The sequence below is a fragment of the Pleurodeles waltl genome, chromosome 7 (assembly GCF_031143425.1).
Source record: "Pleurodeles waltl isolate 20211129_DDA chromosome 7, aPleWal1.hap1.20221129, whole genome shotgun sequence".
In the NCBI taxonomy this organism is placed as follows: Eukaryota; Metazoa; Chordata; class Amphibia; order Caudata; family Salamandridae; genus Pleurodeles; species Pleurodeles waltl.
In genome coordinates, this window is record NC_090446.1 from 1,184,272,133 (window position 1) to 1,184,293,911 (window position 21,779).

A 21,779-nucleotide genomic window follows, 5' to 3' on the forward strand; every position below is an offset into this window, starting at 1 on the left:
CCATGCATAGGTGTTGCATGCAAGGCCTTGGTATTGAGATGTGTGGGTTGTGATAGCGGGATATATGGAGATGATGGCGTGATGGGGGTGAGGGTAAGAGTGGGAGTATGTGATGGCATGCAGGTGGGGTGGGGGGGATGAAGTAGTTAAGATATGACTTACCAGAGTCCAGTCCTCCTGCTACTCCTGCAAGGCCCTCAGGATGCATTGTTGGCAAGACTTGCTCCTCCATGTTGTTAGTTGTGGGAGAGGAGGTGGGTGTCCACGCCAGTCCTCTGTACAGCAATCTGGTGTCTTGATACCACGGAACGTACCTTCCCAAGTAGGTCGTTCCACCTCTTCCTGATGTCAACCTGTGTTCTTGGATGCTGTCCCACTGCGTTGACCATGTTGACAATTCTCCGCCATAGCTCCATCTTCCATGCAATGGATGTCTGCTGTACCTGTGATCCGAATAGCTGTGGCTCTACCCGGATGATTTCTCCACAATGACCCTGAGCTCCTGGAGTGTCTTTGAGGTGCCATGATGTGGTGTGGGTGATGTGTGAGGTGCTGTCTGTTGTGATGTGTGGGGGGATATGTTGGTGTGTGTTGTTTGAGGTGCATGTATGTTGTATAAGTGATGGTGTTGTGTGTCTGTGGATTCTGGTGTTGTGTTAACTAATCTCTCTCTCTGGCCTTCTTCAATCGTTTTGGTTGTAAAGGTTTGTGGGTAATATGGGTGTGTGTTTTATAGTGTTGTGGGTGTGGTGTGTGTATTGTATCAGGTGCGTGTATTTGGAATTGTCCAATGTGGTTGTGTTTTGTAAATGTGTGTGTATTTTGAGCGCGGCAGTGTGTACTGCCAATGGATTACCGCGGTTGAAAGATCACCGCGTTGATTCATGGGTCGTGATAGTGTGGGCGTATTCGTTTGGCATGATGGTGTAGGTTTTGGTATCGCCACTTTATCACTGACCTTTGGTGTGGCGGACTTGTGTGGGTGTCTGTATTGTGGCGGATTACAAGCTGTGAGTTGTAATACCTGTAGCAGATTTCCGCAGCTGCAACTTTATGTTGGCAGTCTTCAGCACGGTGTAAAGTGGGATTTACCGCCAGGGTTGTAATGAGGGCCTTTGTTTGCTTTTAAGAGACTTAAGACACTTTGGGGGTCATTCTGACCGCGGCGGTCTGCGCCCGCCAAGCGGTTCCCGCCGAAAGACCGCTCCGCGGTCAAAAGACCGCGGCGGCCATACCGGCTTTCCCGCTGGGCCGGCGGGCGACCGCCAGAAGACCACTGGCCGGCCCAGCGGGAAAGCCCCTTCAACAATGAAGCCGGCTCCGAATGGAGCCGGCGAAGTTGTAGGGGTGCAACGGGTGCAGTGGCACCCGTCGCAATTTTCAGTGTCTGCTTTGCAGACACTGAAAATCTTTATGGGGCCCTGTTAGGGGGCCCCTGCACTGCCCATGCCAGTGCCCCACGACACCCGTTCCCGCCATCCAGTTCCTGGCGGTAATTACCACCAGGAACAGGATGGCGGGAAGGGGGTCGGAATCCCCATGGCGGCGCTGCATGCAGCGCCGCCATGGCGGATTCCCTGGGCCAGCGGGAAACCGGCGGGAAACCGGTGGGAAACCGCTGGTTCCCCTTTTCTGACCGCGGCTTTACCGCCGCAGTCAGAATCGCCCAGGAAGCACCGCCAGCCTGTTGGCGGTGCTTCCGCTGCCCTCCGCCCTGGCGGTCATGGACCGCCAGGGTCGGAATGACCCCCTTTATATCACTTTTACAGTGATATCTGAACATAGACTTATTGCATTTTAATCGTTTTGACCTACATCTTATCAGATCAATATTATATATTTTTCTAAAGACTTTGTGGTGTATTTTTGTGGTGCTATATGGTGTTATTTTATGATTTATTGCACAAATACTTTACACATTGCCTTCAAAGTTACGCCTGACTGCTCAGTGCCAAGCTACCAGAGGGTGGGCACAGGATAATTTGGATTGTGTGTGACTTACCCTGACTAGATTGAGGGTCCTTGCTTGGACAGGGGGTAATCTGACTGCCAACCAAAGACCCCATTTCTAACAACTAGTATTTGGACTGGCCAATGGCGTTTGCACTTCTGAATTTGCTATTAATAAAACCACGTTGTTGTTTTGTTGGGTACACATTTGTCCTGTCATTACTTTTCCACCTTTTTGCAGTTTCTGAGTAATTTATGTTGTGTGCTGACAGTTGTGTGTGTTTCACCCTAATTGCTGATCCATTTTTTATTGTTGGCAAAATCTGACTTTATGGCTAGTGCTGATGTCACAGGACATGGGTAGACGTTCACTGTATGGATATGTATTTGTTAATCCAATTGGGGTTTCCTTGCATTGTGCTATGTTTGATATGGAAAGCATTTCATTTTAGGTTGGCCAATGTCAGCATGTATAGTGTTAGAAGTGTCCCCTTATTAGGGATTGTAAATTCGCTTCATGTGTGCAAGCTAGAGTTTTGTTTGTCCACACATGGAGGGTTCTTAATTGTGCTACCTTCCTTTACAATTGACTGACCATGTGTCAATCTTGATGTGTGTACCTTCCAGCTACTTGCTGTTGCAGGTGCATTTGCTTCCTTGACTTGCAAATACACATTTGTCTGATACGCATGTCACTTGGCTCTACTATTGTTTGTGCCTAAGATACATGGAGGGCCAGTTTCTGTGCAAATTGTGTTTTGGGGCATGTGCAAAGTGAAATGTGCCCCAGGGCGGCATCCTTCCAGGAGTACTCCTGATGCCTCCATCACTATTCTGCAAGTATTGTTTGCTTTGTGAGCTTTGGATTTTGTCTCACAAAATATTTTGCATCCCATTGACCTTCCATTGTGCTGTAATGTGGGTGACATGTATGAGTCTAATACAGGATTGTTTCATGGGAGGGGTGTTTTCATTAAATGACACATCCTTACATATGTGTCTTCAATTTGATGACAGTCCATGGCATGTTCGCAATGTGAGGGTGTCAGTTGAATTATGTGTGATGTTGATCTGGTGTTGCTGTTGTGTGACACAATGTTCTGTAAACTTTACTGTCTGTGACTAAGATGAACAGAAGTGTGTTTTTGTGGAGTGTGGCAGTGCAGTGCCAGTGACCTGTCCAAAGGAGGTGTTTTATGGTTGTGAATGTTTCATTCATTGTGAATGGCTCTGACCTGGGACACAAGTGTAGTTGGTCCACGTAGCTTCACCCCCATATCATTTGGGTGATGGTGCAACAATCTGCTGTTGAGCATAATGACACCAGTAGGCGTGTGTTCTTACTGTCATTTGCGTCTACAGCTGCATGGACTTTGGACTCCATCTACAAGCAGCAGCAGGGGCAGGACATGTGTCATCGGCTCCATGGCAGCACAGGACTTGTTACTCTGCCTGAAGGTGAGTTCCTTCCTTTATACTCTCCATTTCCATGTGCTGGGACATGGTGGTTGGACAGCCGCAGTCACGTTGGCGGAAAGCAACATCATAGTGTGTCCAGTGGAAACACTGGCTCAAATGGCCTCATTGGCCTGTCTTGACACTGCAGTGGTCTGTGCTGCTTGGTAGTGCCAGCGGTACCGCAGCAGTCTTTCCTCTATGGAACCACATGCATCATAATACGGGGGTCTGACTGCTAAGACCTGGACCGCCAAACCTGTAATGAGGCCCTAAATTTGAAAAAAGTGCTTAGATGTCTATAACTGTAGAAAGATTACTTGAGGTCACAGGGATCAGTGCAAATCCTAAATTCAAGCCAACTGCAATGGAGGGGAGGCCAGCTAAAGAACCAGGGTCCGATGAAGAGTACCTTTGCTGGACCAATGCATTGACGGTGGGAAGACAATTTGTCAATATTTCCGCACCACTCGTGTGATGCATTGTCGTCAGGCTTCATGGAAGTGGATGCGATATGTCACTGGTGGGCCGCACAGAGTCCTTCTCAGGTGCGCAGTGGTGAAGCCGCCCCTTCTCACTCCATGACAGAAGCAGCAGGCCAACACAACAAAGCAAGTAGCAAAGTGGCAGCGCCTCCTACAGCACAGCAAGCAGTAGGACAACACAGCAATACAGTTGCAGAGTGGCAGTCCCTCCTAGAAGAACAGCAGTTCTTCTTCCTGGCAGAGTGCCCTTGGTTCCAGTAGAGATCTCATTTACATGGGGTTGGGGTGTAGTACTTATACCCAAAAAGGCATTTGATGTGGGGTACACTTCAAAAGAGTTCTCTGAAGTGCGCAAGAGTCCCTTTCATCCTACCCTGTCTGCCAGGCTATCTGTGGGGGCTAATGAGACAGGCCACCACCTACTGAAGTGTGCCATGCCCTCCCCTTCCTTCAGCCCAGGAAGACCAATTAGTATGCAGATGTAGCTGAGTATTATGTGTTTGTGGCTGTTTAGAGGGAATTCACAAAGTGTAGCTGTCACCCAGCCCAACCCAGACGTGTGTTCAGAGAAAGGCTAAAACACAGAATGGTTTAAGGTAAGAAAATGCCAACTTTCTAAAAGTCCAGTTTTCAGACTTACAATTTAAAATCTGACTTCACTATAAATTGCAAAAATTACACTTAAAGGATGTTTTAAGGTAATCCTAATGCTATCCTATGGGAGAAATAGTCCTTGCGATAGTGAAAATCTAATTTAAGAGATGTACACTATCTGGACTTAAAAAGTAAACGTCCAACCTTTTAAATAGACTGCACTCTTCCCTCAGGGCTGGTTAGGGCCTACCTTAGGGGTGTTTTACATGTAATAAAAAGGAAGGTTTGGGCCTAGCAAATCCATACACTTGCTAAGTCAATATAGCAGTTTAAATTGCACACACAGACTCTGCAGTGGCAGGCCTGGGACAGGTTTGAAAGGCTACTTTAGGGGGTAGCGCAAATAGTGCTGCAGGTCCACTAGTAGCATTTAATTTACGTTCCCTGGGCACATATAATGCACTTTACTAAGGGCTTAGAGACAAATTAAATATGGCAATTGAGGAGAGGCCGATGTTAGCAACTTCAATAGTACAATGCACCGAATGTATGTCGGAACCACGCCTGCCGGGACAACGCATGCCTGAACAAAGAGGTCAGAACAACAACCTTGTTCTTACGACTAATGCCTTTACTACAAATGCCTTAACAACGATTTTTCGTTGTAAAGGCATTCCTGGTAAAGGCATTAGTGATAGGCATGCATTGTTCCAGCACGCGTCCCCCCTGATCCCCCACCCCTAAAGATTTCCGCAACCCCCTAGCCCCCCCTAAAACCACACCAACCCCCCACACTTGCCCCTAAAACTACCCCAACCCCCCAACTCCTCCCTAAAATTACCACAACCGCCACCCTACCCCCAAAAACCTAAAACAACCCCAACCCCAACCCTGAAACCTAAAGTACCCCAACCCCCACCCCTAAAACTACTCTGATCCCCCCACCCTGCCCCCTAAGCCCCCAACCCCCCACCCTGCCCATAAAATTACGTAACCCCCAACCCACTCCTAAAACCTAAACCCACCCCAACCCCCACCCCAAAAACAACCCCAACCCCCACCCCATCCCTAAAACATAAACTACCCCAACCCCCACCCCTAAAACCACCCCAACCCCATCCCTAAAACTTAAACTACTCCAACCCCCACCCCTAAAACCACCCCAACCCCACCCCTAAAACTAAAAATACCCAGACCACCACCCCTGCCCCTAAAACTAAAACCCCAACCCCACCCCTAAAACTAAAAATACCTTAACCCCCACCCCTGCCCCTAACACTAAAACCCCCCGCCCCACCCCTAAAACGAAAAATACCCCAGCCCCCCCACCCCACCCCTAAAACTAATACCCCAACCCCCACCCCACCCCTAAAACAAAAAATATCCCACCCCTAAAACTAAAACCCAACCCCCCACCCCGCCCCTAAAACTAAAAATACCCGACCCCCGCCACTCTTACCTGACCCGACCCCCCACCCCTGCCCCTAAAACTAAAACCCAAACCCCACCCCTAAAACTAAAAATACTCTGACCCCCTACCCCTGCCCCTCTTACCTAACCCAACCCCCCGCCCTGACCCTAAAACGAAAAATACCCGACCCCCCACCCCGCCCCTAAAATGAAAAATACCCCGACCCCCCACCCCACCCCTAAAACTAAAACCCCAACCCCCCACCCCACCCCTAAAACGAAAAATACCCGACCCCCCAAAACTAAAACCCCAAACCCACCCCTAAAACTAAAAATACCCCGACCCCCCACCCCTGCCCCTAAAACTAAAACCCCAAACCCCCACCGCGCCCCACCCCTAAAACGAAAAATACCCGGACCCCCCCACCCCGCCCCTAAAACTAAAACCCCAACCCCCATCCCTAAAATGAAAAATACCCCGACCCCCACCCCACCCCTAAAACAAAAACCCCAACCTCCCACCCCGCCCCTAAAACTAAAAATACCCCGACCACCCCACCCCCACCCCTAAAACTAAAACCCCAACCCCCCCCACCCCCGCCCCACTTACCTGACTGGTCACGTCGTCCTCCTCAGCCGGCTGCCTTGTTTGTGCCTTAACCACGCATGTGCGTTGTTCAGCACTTGCGTGGTTAAGGCACAAAACAACAAAGTCATGGTAAAGGAAAGCGTAGTTCCGCTTTCGTTGCCCACGACTTTGTTGTTTCGGAGTCGGCCTTCAGGGCGTTTCCCCAATGCACCTGCATTTAAACACTGGATAGCAGTGGTAAAGTGCACAGAATCCTAAAAGCAGCAAAAATGATTCAGAAAAACAGGAGTTCAGAGGGCAAAAAGTTAGGGGAAACCATGCCAAGGATTCCAGGTCTTACACTCACTATATTCAGTTTACTTATTGATATCACTGGTGTGCAATGTGATGCTTAAAATCGTGTTGCTAATTTGGAGTGATTTCATTGCTGGTACTGATGTGGTTGGCACATCATAACAGAGTGCATAACAAACGCTCAAATGTTAGCTGAGGTACAGCAAAGCAAATTTTATATTGACTGTAGTCTCCATTTTTGAGCAAGTTACATTATTAAAGAACACTATGGGGGTTGACGGAGAAGTGGCGATTTTACCGCCAACAGGCTGGCAGTAACAAATGGTCACGGCCATGGTCTTCCGCCACTTCTCCGATCAGACCGCCATGGTGCCGATGACCGCTGGGCTGGAGACTTGGGTCTCCAGCCCGGTGGCCGTCACAAGACCTCTGGCGGTATCATGACCAGGCTTACCGCCATGGATTTCATGGGGTTTGTAACCGCCATGAAATCCATGGCGGTAAGCACTATCAGTGCCAGGGAAATTCCTTCCCTGGCACTGATAGGGGTCTCCACCACCCCCACCCCCTGCCCCAAGTCCGTCCCCAACACCCCCCACCCCCCTCCCACCCCCCAAAGGTGGCAGGACCCCCCTCGCCACCCCTACCCCTGACATCACAACACAGACACACACCCGACACGCATGCAGACACCACCAACACACATAGGAAAATAGTTATAAGGGGATTCCCTGTAAAAATGAGTGTAGCTCAAGCAGGGAATAAACCAATATAGAGAAAACTACTGTAAGAGCTACTCAAATACACATGAAGATACCATGATCTTCAGTATGTGTGTGGCATGTCTGATTTAGGTACTTTTGTTTTCTTTATCAAATGAAGTATATAATTAAAAATATTTTTTCTATAATTGTACTATTGTTGAATGATGTTAACAAAAATAAAAAACGTATATAAAATCATACAATGGGATTACTTTATCTATAACTAATAATTAGAGTATAGCAGTCAGATATTATGTGTGTATAATTGGCATATTATACTTAGTTCGCTTTATTCTTAACCCTATTGTTGTTTTCATGAAGATCATGGTATCTTCATGTGTATTTGAGTAGCTCAGACAGTAGTTTTCACCACCAACACACATTCCTGCACACACACGAACAAACATGCCAGCAGACACACACACAGTCATACACGCACACCCTCATTCAGACATACACGCACACATCCATACAGACATACATACAGGCAGACACGCACACATTTCCATTCACACTACACCCCGCATGCATACACGCACTCACACACCCCCTCTATATACTCACACGCACACCCCCATGCACCCACACATCACACAACACCCCTCACCCCTTTCCAATAATGGACGATCAAATTACCTTGTCTGTTGATCTTCCGGGAGGCGACAGGATCCATGGGGGCTGATCGGCCGCCAGCACACCATTAACAGAACACCGCCACGCCGGATCACAGAACGTGATTCGGTGGGCGATGTTCTGTTGACGTTGCGGTGGAGGTGGAGCATTCTCCACTTCCCCGCCACCCGCCAGTATGGCTTCTGGCAGCTCTCCATCCAGAAAAGGATGGAGGGCTGCCAGCAGTCATAATACGCTGAGCGGAAAACCGCCACCACTGGTGGTCTTCAGCACGGCGGTCCCTCAGCGGTCTTGTGAAAAAAACGCCAAGGTCGAAATGACCCCCTATGTTGCTGTAGGTTTAAGGAAGAACAGATCCATTCAAAAATGTCAAAGCCCCACAGAAATTACTAAAGCATATATTAAGACCATGATAAAACCATGCAAAAAAACGTCTAGGTCTCTCTCTAGTGTCCCATGAACAGAATTTCGTTTGTTAGTGAGTTTTAGACAAACAATTTCTAAGTGAGAGTCATAGCTAGTAAGTATTCAAAAACATAAATTGAATTCAGTATAATGACAGGGTTGGACTGGCCTGTAGGGCAATCAGGCAGCTGATCTGATAGGTCAATGAGTGGGCTGTTTTCTGGCTGTTTGTGGTCCTATTCTGTGGCCTGCTGGACTTGTTTTTCCTGTTGATGTTTTCCCTGATATTATTAAAAAAGCATTGCCTACAGCAAGCTCAAATCATGGACTCTTCCATAGCTTACAAAAAACACATACAGCAAATCTTTACAAGTTCAAAACTACTCCAATTTACCAATGTAGGCCACTTTTTGAGCTACCTAATTCACTAATGGGAGACCCTTTTATTTTGATGCATTGGCCTAATTATACCCCCAGTCTGACACTGCATAAAAGGTAGCACATGGGTCACAGTAGCAACTGTTCTTTCCACATTTTGTGTATGTCTGTCAGCATTTGGGTGGCCTTCCCCCGAACATTTTGTCTTACTCCTCCATTTTTGCTGATCTACTTTTTGTTGGCCATAGGACTCTGTGCAGGTTACGGCTGCTAACCAGTGCTAATGTGTGTAGGAAAGTACCATCTTGCCTGGCATGTTACTCCCATATTTCACTGTATATATGTTGTTTTAGTTGTATGTGTCACCGGAACCCTGCCAGCCAGGGTCCCAGTGCTCATAAGTGTGCCCTGTATGTGTTCCCTGTGTGATGACTAACTGTCTCACTGAGGCTCTGCTAACCAGAACCTCAGTAGTTATGCTCTCTCTTTGCTTTCCAAATTGTCACTAACAGGCTAGTGACCAATTTCACCAATTCACATTGGCATACTGGAACACCCTTATAATTCCCTAGTATATGGTACTGAGGTACCCAGGGTATTGGGGTTCCAGGAGATCCCTATGGGCTGCAGCATTTCTTTTGCCACCCATAGGGAGCTCTGACAATTCTTACACAGGCCTGCCACTGCAGCCTGAGTGAAATAACGTCCATGTTATTTCACAGCCATTTACCACTGCACTTAAGTAACTTATAAGTCACCTATATGTCTAACCTTTACCTGGTAAAGGTTGGGTGCTAAGTTACTTAGTGTGTGGGCACCCTGGCACTAGCCAAGGTGCCCCCACATTGTTCAGGGCAAATTTCCCGGACTTTGTGAGTGTGGGGACACCATTACATGCGTGCACTATACATAGGTCACTACCTATGTATAACGTCACAATGGTAACCCCGAACATGGCCATGTAACATGTAACATGTCTAAGATCATGGAATTGTCACCCCAATGCCAGAATGGCATTGGGGAGACAATTCCATGATCCCCCGATCTAGCACAGACCAGGGTACTGACAAACTAACTTTCCCGGGGTTTCACTGCAGCTGCTGCTGCTGCCAACCCCTCAGACAGGTTTCTGCCCTCCTGGGGTCCAGCCAGGCTTGGCCCAGGAAGGCAGAACAAAGGACTTCCTCAGAAAGAGGGTGTTACACACTCTCCCTTTGGAAAAAGGTGTCAGGGCTGGGGAGGAGTAGCCTCCTCCAGCCTCTGGAAATGCTTTGATGGGCACAGAAGGTGCCCATCTCTGCATAAGCCAGTCTACACCGGTTCAGGGATCCCCCAGCCCTGCTCTGGCTCGAAACTGGACAAAGGAAAGGGTAGTGACCACTCCCCTGACCTGCACCTCCCAGGGGAGGTGCCCAGAGCTCCTCCAGTGTGCTCCAGACCTCTGCCATCTTGGAAACAGAGGTGCTGCTGGCACACTGGACTGCTCTGAGTGGCCAGTGCCAGCAGGTGACGTCAGAGACTCCTTCTGATAGGCTCTTACCTGTGTTGCTAGCCTATCCTCTTTCCTAGGTAGCCAAACCTCCTTTTCTGGCTATTTAGGGTCTCTGCTTTGGGGAATTCTTTAGATAACGAATGCAAGAGCTCATCAGAGTTCCTCTGCATCTCTCTCTTCACCTTCTGCCACGGAATTGACCGCTGACTGCTCAGGGAGCCTGCAAAACCGCAACAAAGTAGCAAAGACGACTACTGCAACCTTGCATCGCTGATCCCGCCACCTTCTCGACTGTTTTCCTGGTGGTGCATGCTGTGGGGGTAGACTGCCTCCTCTCTGCACTAGAAGCTCAGAAGAAATCTCCAGTGGGACGACGGAATCCTCCCCCTGCAACTGCAGGCACCAAAAGAACTGCATCACCGTTCCTCTGGGTCCCCTCTCAGCACAACGAGCGTGGTCCCTGGAACTCAGCAACTCTGTCCAAGTGACTCCCACAGTCCAGTGACTCTTCAGTCCAAGTTTGGTGGAGGTAAGTCCTTGCCTCCCCACGCTAGACTGCATTGCTGGGCACCCCGTGATTTGCAGCTGCTCCGGCTCCTGTGCACTCTTCCAGGATTTCTTTTGTGCACAGCCAAGCCTGGGTCCGACACTCTAACCTGCAGTGCACAACCTCCTGAGTTGTCCTCCGGCGTCGTGGGATCTCCTTTTGTGACTTCGGGTGAGCTCCGGTTCACTCCTCTTTGTAGTGCCTGTTTTGGCACTTCAGCAGGTGCTGCCTGCTTCTGTGAGGGCTCCCTGTCTTGCTGGGCACCCCCTCTGTCTCCTCACGCAATTGGCGACATCCTGGTCCCTCCTAAGCCACAACAGCATCCAAAAACCCTAACCGCGACACTTGCAGCTAGCAAGGCTTGTTTGTGGTCTTTCTGTGTGGGAACACCTCTGCAAGCTTCTTCACGACATGGGACATCCATCCTCCAAAGGGGAAGTTCCTAGTCCTCTTCGTTCTTACAGAATCCACAGCTTCTACCATCCGGTGGCAGCTTCTTTGCACCCTCAGCTGGCATTTCCTGGGCATCTGCCCAATCTCTACTTTGTCGCGACTCTTGGACTTGGCCCCCTTGTTCCACAGGTACTCTCGTCTGGAAATCCATTGTTGTTGCATTGCTGGTGTTGGTCTTCCTTGCAGAATTCCCCTATCACGACTTCTATGCTCTCTGGGGAACTTAGGTGTACTTTACACCTACTTTTCAGGGTCTTGGGGTGGGCTATTTTTCTAACCCTCACTGTTTTCTTACAGTCCCAGCGACCCTCTACAAGCTCACATAGGTTTGGGGTCCATTTGTGGTACGCATTCCACTTTCGGAGTATATGGTTTGTGTTGCCCCTACCTATGTGCTCTCATTGCAATCTATTGTGACTGTACATTGCTTGCATTGCTTTCTGTTGCTAAAACTGCATATTTTTGGTATTGTGTACATATATCTTGTGTATATTTGCTATCCTCATACTGAGGGTACTCACTGAGATACTTTTGGCATTTTGTCATAAAAATAAAGTACCTTTATTTTTAGTATATCTGTGTATTGTGTTTTCTTATGATATTGTGCATATGACACCAGTGGTATAGTGGGAGCTTTGCATGTCTCATAGTTCAGCCTAAGCTGCTCTTCTAAGCTACCCTTTTCTATCAGCCTAAGCTGCTAGAACACCTCTTCTACACTAATAAGGGATAACTGGACCTGGTGCAGAGTGTAAGTACCCCTTGGTACCACTACAAACCAGGCCAGCCTCCTACAATGTGTGTGTGTTCTCTCCTCTAAACATAGTAAAATTGTCTCTACCACAATTGGCACATTTAATTTACTTGTAAGTCCCTAGTAATTTGATACTACATGCATTCAGGGCCTGTAAATTAAATGTTACAAGCATGCATGCAGTATTCATTGTGCCCCCTACTTATGCGGCCCTTTCAAATATGTCTCAGCCCTGCCATTACAGCCTGAGTGAGCAGTTTTAAACTACAATTTTGACCTGGCCAAATAAACATTTTGCTAGGCCTAAACCTTCCTTCTTAATATATATACGTCACCTCTAGGGTAGGCCCTAAATAACTCATAGGGGAGGTTGCAGTGTATCTATAAAGTTGGACATGTACATTTGACTTTTACATGGGCTGGTAATGAAAAACTCAAATTCATTTTCCACCACTGAAAGGCCTACTTCTCCCATAGGATAACATTAGTTATCTTAATACATTTAATAAGTGAGTTGGTAGCAGATAGGAATTTTGAATTTTGGTGTCTAAAGAATTGTAAATTAAAACCCTCTTAAATGGCAAATTCATATTTTAATTCACAATTCTAAAAATGACATAATTGACATTTTCTTGTCCCAACCAATTGGTGCCTTCAATCTGTATCTTGGGTCACATAGATAGGTGTGGCTTGCAGTTGGTCTTTGGGTATCGCTCCCAAGGAAGTAGGTGTTGGCAGGATGGGCCATCTCCGACTTGTTTGGGGGGAGAAGCTGTGACCTACCACACTGGCACATCAAAAAGCCTCTGCCTAAGCACACTCACAAAGGGTTTGACACTAGTCTTTTGTGTCCCATGACCAGTTGGGGACAGGGCAGGGAGGATGGAAATTCCAGACACTACTGGGTGTGGAAACCTCCAGAATCTTCTCCTACTTAAAAGTGGCCACCAGGCCATAGGTTTAAATATTGGCCACTCAGACCCAACTTTTCAGTACACTTCTAGATCTGTGTAAGACTCAGAAGGACTGCTGTGCTGTTCTGCAAGAAGGACTGCTACTCTCCTGCCCTGCTGCCCTGCTTTCATACTTCCTGAAAGAGTAGGACTGGACCTGCATCTTGAACCCAGGACCCCCAGAGTGTCTCCAACGGCTAGTTAGCTGGTCTCAGAGACAAAACAGGCTCCCACCACCCTGATCCCAGCACCTGGACTCCATCTACTGTGAGTCCAATTCCCCAAATGGTGCCACCCTAGACCTGGACCCTTGGAAGTGGCTCTGTCAGCCCAAATGTGACCCTGTGGGCAGAACAGATGCAGCACGATGCAACTCCTTGCAGCTCTACTTCGGAACCACCTTATCTTGGCATATCCCTGATGCTGGACCTCACATGACAGCCCACAGTCTCCTCAGAACCACCACTGAGTGCTGCATCTTTGACACAAGCCTTCGCATCTCAAGCCTCTTGTTGACGGCATCCTCAATGATGACACTGGACTTTTCATAGCAGCCCCTCAGCTTCTTTGGAAACACAGCTGCACTCTGCATCCTCGACACCAAACAGCTCTTGCAAACCCCTTACCAACAACATCCTTGATAACAACACATGACTGCATCGGAGCCCTGCCGCTTCCTTGGGACTGCCACTGCGTAACGCATCTCCTACGTGGGTTCTCACATTGATATGCAAACCATGATTTAAGATACTTTGTTCAGGGGGCCTTACTTTTTCCCAGTATCTGGCCCATGCTCTAGCGCAGTCAGTCTGAACTTGAGACTTTGTCCCGTATGGCACAACCAGATAATAACAGTTGGTGCTTTGTGCTTCTAGGCACTGTTTTCACTGACATTTTTAAATCTGCATATCTACAGTTGTACTAATTGGATTTTGTCATTTTCATCTCAAATAAGTTATTAGGTTTTATGCTATTTGTGGGGCAGGATTTTTCATGTGCTGTGTTTTCATTTTAGTACTGTTTGAAGTGCTGCATAAAAACTTTACACATTGCCTCTACTAGAGGGGTAAGCACAGGCTAGTTTGGGTTTGCTTGTGTTTCACCCTGACAGAGATTGTGGTTACTGCTTGTGTAGGGTTTCACCCTCTAACCCAACTGCCGACATTACTTAACCTGGCAAACATCATTTCAAAATGCAAAAGCAAACGGATCCTGATTGCCAACATTTTTTCAGTCCCCTCAAGCCTCTGAAGTCAGAGCCATGAGAGCGCAAAACCTTTGTTAGAACTTGAGCTTGGCTTATTTTTTACACCCCGTTCACACTTCATTCTTTCACAATGTGGCACGCACGCTGCACAACGTGATCCAGGAATGAAGCAGTACTTGAAATAATTTTAAATTATTCACTTGGACTTTCACAACATTATATGAACTTTTGATTTATTTGAATTAGTTTAGTGTACTGTTGTTTTTGATAGAATAATTTCACAACCAGAAGGACTCTAATGAACTGCATCTTTGTAAGATAACACAATGTTGGATATTCAGCACGGACATTGCTGGAAGGCAACATAATGTTTTATAAATAGATCACTGACTGCATGATGGATGGAGTTTTTTTAATTTTAATTGTTCTGTGAACAACAAGCACTGGGTTTTCATTTACCTGTATTTGCCTGTCAGCAACTTGCTTCATATTTAAAAAAAATAATGTGCTTTGATTAAGGTTTTAATCTATTAAACTAATTATGAATTTTGTTTTAAACTGGATAAACAAAAACTTTAAATTGGAAATTGGAGCCCCAAACAGACATTCAAATTCCACTGAAAAAGAATAACTATTTCTAAAGCTTATATCTATTTTTTCTTGTCAAATTTAGCTAAGTCAGAGGCAGGAGTGTGACTTTCTGGTTTGGGAGGTAAAATAACTCTTCAAGGGGTACCATGGACAACCAGCGCATGAAAAGTAAAGACTGGTGAAGTCTGAAAGCAGTTGTGAGTAAATACATAGGCCCATATTTATACTTTTTGACGCAAAACTGCGCTAACGCAGTTTTGCGTCAAAAAAATTAGCGCCGGCTAACGCCATTCTGAAGCGCCATGCGGGCGCCGTATTTATTGAATGACGTTAGCCGGCGTTAGCCGCCAGCGCCGTCTGGTGTGCGTTAAAAAAAATGACGTACACCAGGCAGCGCCGGCGTAGGGGGATATGGGGCTTGAGCGTCAAGAAATGGGGCAAGTCAGGTTGAGGCAATTTTTTCGCCTCAACCCGATTTGCGCCATTTTTTTTCACTCCCAACCCCCATAGAAATGACTCCTGTCTTAGCAAAGACAGGAGTCATGCCCCCTTGCCCAATGGCCATGCCCAGGGGACTTCTGTCCCCTGGGCATGGTCATTGGGCATAGTGGCATGTAGGGGGGCACAAATCAGGCCCCCCTATGCCACAAAAAAAACTTACCTGAACTTACCTTAAAGTCTCTGGGATGGGTCCCTCCAGCCTTGGGTATCCTCCTGGGGTGGGCAAGGGTGACAGGGGGGGTCCCTGGGGGCATGGGAGGGCACCTCTGGGCTCCTTCAGAGCCCACAGGTCCCTTAACGCCTGCCTTTTGCAGGCGCTAAAAAACGGCGCAAAAGCGGCCGTACGTCATTTTTTTTGACCCGCCCACTCCCGGGCGTGAATTTTGCCCGGGAGTATAAATCCGACACACATGCCTCGGAGTCGATTTTTTAGACGGGAACGCCTACCTTGTATATAATTAACGCAAAGTAGGTGTCCACGCTAAAAAATGACGCTAACTCCATGGACTTTGGCGCTAGACGCGTCTAACGCCAAAGTATAAATATGGAGTTAGTTTTGCGTCGAAATTGCGGTTAAAAAAACGACGCAATTCCGGCGCAAACGGAGTATAAATATGCCCCATAATGTGAAATTAGAGGAACGTAATTTATCAAGGTCTATTCATGGGGTTTTCCTTCTTGTAAAATGTGCTAGATAGAACATTTTACACCTTGCTTGGTACTCTAGATGGGTACATACTTGCTGTCATTGTCATCCACGGGTGTTACATTTATTATATGAGGTAACAAAGCACAGCCATGAACAGTGGAGGCTGATGGACCTTTACTATGTGTCAGGATTAAGTCTTGGGTCAAAAACGTCTCTAGACCTGCTCTGGAGGGGTCGAGGACATGCAAGATGGGTGAGTGGAAACTAAAAAGATTTAAAACACCAAGGATCTCATTTACAAGCCCATTGTGCTGCATAGCATAATTTGTTTTACCCCATGGTGATGCAGAACAGTTCCTCACCCGTGCCATATTTACAAACTAGCGCAATGGCACCATTGAGCCAGTTTGTAAACCACTACGTCACATTATACCTATGGCAGGTAAAATGTATGCCAGGGAGACGTTTCCCCACTAAGAGGGCCACAGGAATGACACAGGGAAATCTACAAGATTTCACTGCGTCATTCTAGCATAATTTTTAACACCTGCTCAATGGCAGGCATTAAAGTGACACTAGGCTGCTTTCAATAGGCCTCCATGAGCTTTGCTGGACTTGCGTCAAAAGTTGTAATTGCTAGTCCAGCAAAGCACCACGACGGTGTCAGAAAGTCTAATGAAGCTGTGCTAATAGGCATTATGGGGCGCTGTATTGTAAATACAGTGCTACCATGGTTTCGTTAGTGGGGCGGAGGGCGGTGCAAGCAAACTGGTACATTGTGATCAATGCACCAGTTTGTTGTGAATGAGGCCCTAAATCACTAACTATAGACCCCTACATTACTCATTTTATGGTTTCTGAGGTCAGTTCGGTATCATTGGTTACAGAACCTTACATAAGACCTGTGAGAAAGTAGCCTCTTTCTAGCCTTGTTACCCCCACTTTAGGCCTGTTTGTGAGTGTATGTCAGGGTGTTTTTACTGTCTCACTGGGATCCTGCTAGCCAGGGCCCAGTGCTCATAGTGAAAACCCTATGTTTTCAGTATGTTTGTTATGTGTCACTGGGACCCTGCTAGTCAGGACCCCAGTGCTCATAAGTTTGTGGCCTATATGTATGTGTTCCCTGTGTGGTGCCTAACTGTCTCACTGAGGCTCTGCTAACCAGAACCTCAGTGGTTATGCTCTCTCATTTCTTACAAATTGTCACTAACAGGCTAGTGACCAATTTTACCAATTTATATTGGCTTACTGGAACACTCTTATAAGTCCCTAGTATATGGTACTGAGGTACCCAGGGTATTGGGGTTCCAGGAGATCCCTATGGGCTGCAGCATTTCTTTTGCCACCCATAGGGAGCTCTGACCATTCTTACACAGGCCTGCCACTGCAGCCTGAGTGAAATAACGTCCACGTTATTTCACAGCCATTTTACCCTGCACTTAAGTAACTTATAAGTCCCCTATATGTCTAACCTTTACCTGGTAAAGGTTAGGTGCAAAGTTACTTAGTGTGAGGGCACCCTGGCACTAGCCAAGGTGCCCCCACATTGTTCAGGGCCAATTCCCCGGACTTTGTGAGTGCGGGGACACCATTACACGTGTGCACTACATATAGGTCACTACCTATATGTCGTTTCACAATGGTAACTCCGAATATGGCCATGTAACATGTCTATGATCATGGAATTGCCCCCTCTATGCCATCCTGGCATAGTTGGCATAATCCCATGATCCCAGTGGTCTGTAGCACAGACCCTGGGACTGCCAAACTGCCTTTCCCGGGGTTTCACTGCAGCTGCTGCTGCTGCCAACCCCTCAGACAGGCTTCTGCCCTCCTGGGGTCCAGCCAGGCCTGGCCCAGGATGGCAGAACAAAGGACTTCCTCTGAGAGAGGGTGTTACACCCTCTCCCTTTGGAAAATGGTGTGAAGGCAGGGGAGGAGTAGCCTCCCCCAGCCTCTGGAAATGCTTTCATGGGCACACATGGTGCCCATTTCTGCATAAGCCAGTCTACACCGGTTCGGGGACCCCTTAGCCCTGCTCTGGCGCGAAACTGGACAAAGGAAAGGGGAGTGACCACTCCCCTGACCTGCACCTCCCCTGGGAGGTGTCCAGAGCTCCTCCAGTGTGCTCCAGACCTCTGCCATCTTGGAAACAGAGGTGCTGCTGGCACACTGGACTGCTCGGAGTGGCCAGTGCCATCAGGTGACGTCAGAGACTCCTTCTGATAGGCTCCTTCAGGTGTTGCTAGCCTATCCTCTCTCCTAGGTAGCCAAACCCTCTTTTCTGGCTATTTAGGGTCTCTGTCTCTTGGGATTCCTTAGATAACAAATGCAAGAGCTCATCCGAGTTCCTCTGCATCTCTCTCTTCACCTTCTGCCAAGGAATCGACAGCGGACCGCGCTGGAAGCCTGCAACAAAGTAGCAAAGACGACTACTGCGACCTTGTAACGCTGATCCTGCCGCCTTCTCGACTGTTTTCCTGGTGGTGCATGCTGTGGGGGTAGTCTGCCTCCTCTCTGCACTAGAAGCTCCGAAGAAATCTCCCGTGGGTCGACGGAATCGTCCCCCTGCAACCGCAGGCACCAAAGAACTGCATCACCAGTACCTTGGGTCTCCTCTCAGCACGACGAGCGAGGTCCCTTGAATCCAGCAACTCTGTCCAAGTGACTCCCACAGTCCAGTGACTCTTCAGTCCAAGTTTGGTGGAGGTAAGTCCTTGCCTCCCCACGCCAGACTGCATTGCTGGGAACCATGACTTTTGCAGCTACTCCGGCCTCCGTGCACTTCCGGTGGAAATCCTTTGTGCACAGTCCAGCCTGGGTCCACGGCACTCTAACCTGCTTTGCACGACCTCCTAAGTTGTTCTCCGGCGACGTGGGACTCCTTTGTGCGACTTCGGGTAAGCACCGTTTCACGCATCCTCGTAGTGCCTGTTTCTGGCACTTCTGCAGGTGCTGCCTGCTGCTGAGAGAACTCCTTGTCTTGGTCGATGCCCCCTCTGTCCTCTGACGCAATTGGCGACATCCTGGTCCCACCTGGGCCACAGCAGCATCCAAAAACACTAACTGCACGATTTGCAGCTAGCAAGGCTTGTTGGCAGTTTTTCGGCGGGAATACACTACTGCACGACTCTCCACGGCGTGAGGGATCTGTCCTCCAAAGGGGAAGTCTCTAGCCCTTGTCGTTCCTGCAGAAACCTAAGCTTCTACTGTCCAGTAGCAGCTTCTTTGCACCCACAGCTGGCATTTCCTGGGCATCTGCCCATCTCCGACTTGCTTGTGACTTTTGGACTTGGTCCCCTTGTTCCACAGGTACCCTCGACTGGAAATCCATCGTTGTTGCATTGCTGGTTTGTGTCTTTCCTGCAGAATTAGCCTATCACGACTTCTATGTCCTTTGGGGAACTTTAGTGCACTTTGCTCTCACCTTTCAGGGTCTTGGGGTGGGCTATTTTTCTAACCCTTACTATTTTCTAATAGTCCCAGCGACCCTCTACAAGGTCACATAGGTTTGGGGTCCATTCGTGGTTCGCATTCCACTTTTGGAGTATATGGTTTGTGTTGCCCCTATCCCTATGTGTCCCCATTGCATCCTATTGTAACTATACATTGTTTGCACTGTTTTCTAATACTATTACTGCATATTTTGGTATTGTGTACATATATCTTGTGTATATTTGCTATCCTCATACTGAGGGTACTCACTGAGATACTTTTGGCATATTGTCATAAAAATAAAGTACCTTTAGTTTTAGTATATCTGTGTATTGTGTTTTCTTATGATATTGTGCATATGACACTAGTGGTACTGTAGGAGCTTCACTCGTCTCCTAGTTCAGCCTAAGCTGCTCTGCTAAGCTACCATTATCTATCAGCCTATGCTGCTAGACACCCTATACACTAATAAGGGATAACTGGGACTGGTGCAAGGTGTAAGTACCCCTTGGTACTCACTACAAGCCAGTCCAGCCTCCTATATTGGTTGTGCAGCGGTGGGATAAGTGCTTTGAGACTACTTACCACTCTTGTCATTGTACTTTTCATAAGAGAAAAATATACAAAACAAGTTCAGTGTGTGTACACATAACTAAAAAGTTTTGCGTTTCCTCTTTTCACTCTTTTCTAAGTGCTGAAAAGTACTTCTAAACTTTCTAAAAGTTCTTAAAAAGTTTAAAAAGTTTTTTTTTCTGTCTTTTCAAAAGTTCTGAAAACCTTTTTCGTCACTTTTTCTATCACTTAAACTCTTTCTAAAATGTCTGGCACAGGCCAAAATGTTGATCTGTCCAAACTGGCATATGCCCACCTTAGCTGGAAAGGAGCAAGGAGTCTCTGTGTAGAAAGAGGTTTGAGTGTAGGGAAGAATCCTTCCTTGGAAATATTGCTTAACATGCTTAGAGAACAAGATAAGGCCAAAAGGGCCCCATCTGTTGAAAAAGTAGCCAATGGTTCCCAATCTGATCCAGGGACACCCCTAGGAAAAGATTCAGGAAAGAAACTTCAGAGCCTGCCCATTACTAGACAGTCTAGCATAGTTGGTACTGATGTTGAGTCACACCATACAGATAGTGTTGTCTCACATCATAGCAAGAGCATTCATTCTCACCACAGTAGAAGTGATGTTTCTGTTAACCAAGCTGTTAGGGTGCCTTCTGTAAGGGATAGGTCTCCTTCTGTCCATTCTCACCATACTTCTGTTTTAAGGCATGTCCCTCCCACCCACCCTGATGACAGATTGTTAGAAAGGGAGCTCAATAGATTGAGACTGGAACAAACCAGACTGAAGCTCAAGAAGCAACAGCTGGATTTGGATAGACAGACCTTAGAAGTAGAGAAGGAAAGACAGAAGTTGGGTTTAGAAACCCATGGTGGCAGCAGCAGTATTCCCCATAGTCATCCTGCAAAAGAGCATGATTCCAGGAATCTGCACAAGATAGTTCCCCCTTATAAGGAGGGGGATGACATTAACAAGTGGTTTGCTGCACTTGAGAGGGCCTGTGCTGTACAGGATGTCCCTCAAAGGCAGTGGGCTGCTATCCTATGGCTATCATTTAGTGGAAAAGGTAGGGATCGGCTCCTTACTGTGAAAGAAAGTGAAGCCAATGATTACAAAGTTCTTAAGAATGCACTCCTGGATGGTTATGGCTTAACCACTGAACAATACAGGATAAAGTTCAGAGAGACCAAAAAGGAGTCTTCACAAGACTGGGTTGATTTCATTGACCATTCAGTGAAGGCCTTGGAGGGGTGGTTACATGGCAGTAAAGTTACTGATTATGACAGCCTGTATAACTTGATCCTGAGAGAGCATATTCTTAATAATTGTGTGTCTGATTTGTTGCACCAGTACCTGGTGGACTCTGATCTGACCTCTCCCCAAGAATTGGGAAAGAAGGCAGACAAATGGGTCAGAACAAGGGTGAACAGAAAAGTTCATACAGGGGGTGACAAAGAGACCAATAAGAAGAAAGATGGTGAAAAATCTCAAGATAAGCATGGGGACAAGGGTAAAACCAAAGATCCCACTTCAAATCTTAAACACTCTTCAGGGGGTGGGGATAAAACAAATTCTTCCTCTTCTTCTCAACCTACACAATTTAAAAAGCCTTGGTGCTTTGTGTGTAAAAACAGAGGCCATAGGCCAGGGGATACGTCCTGTCCAGGTAAACCCCCTGAGC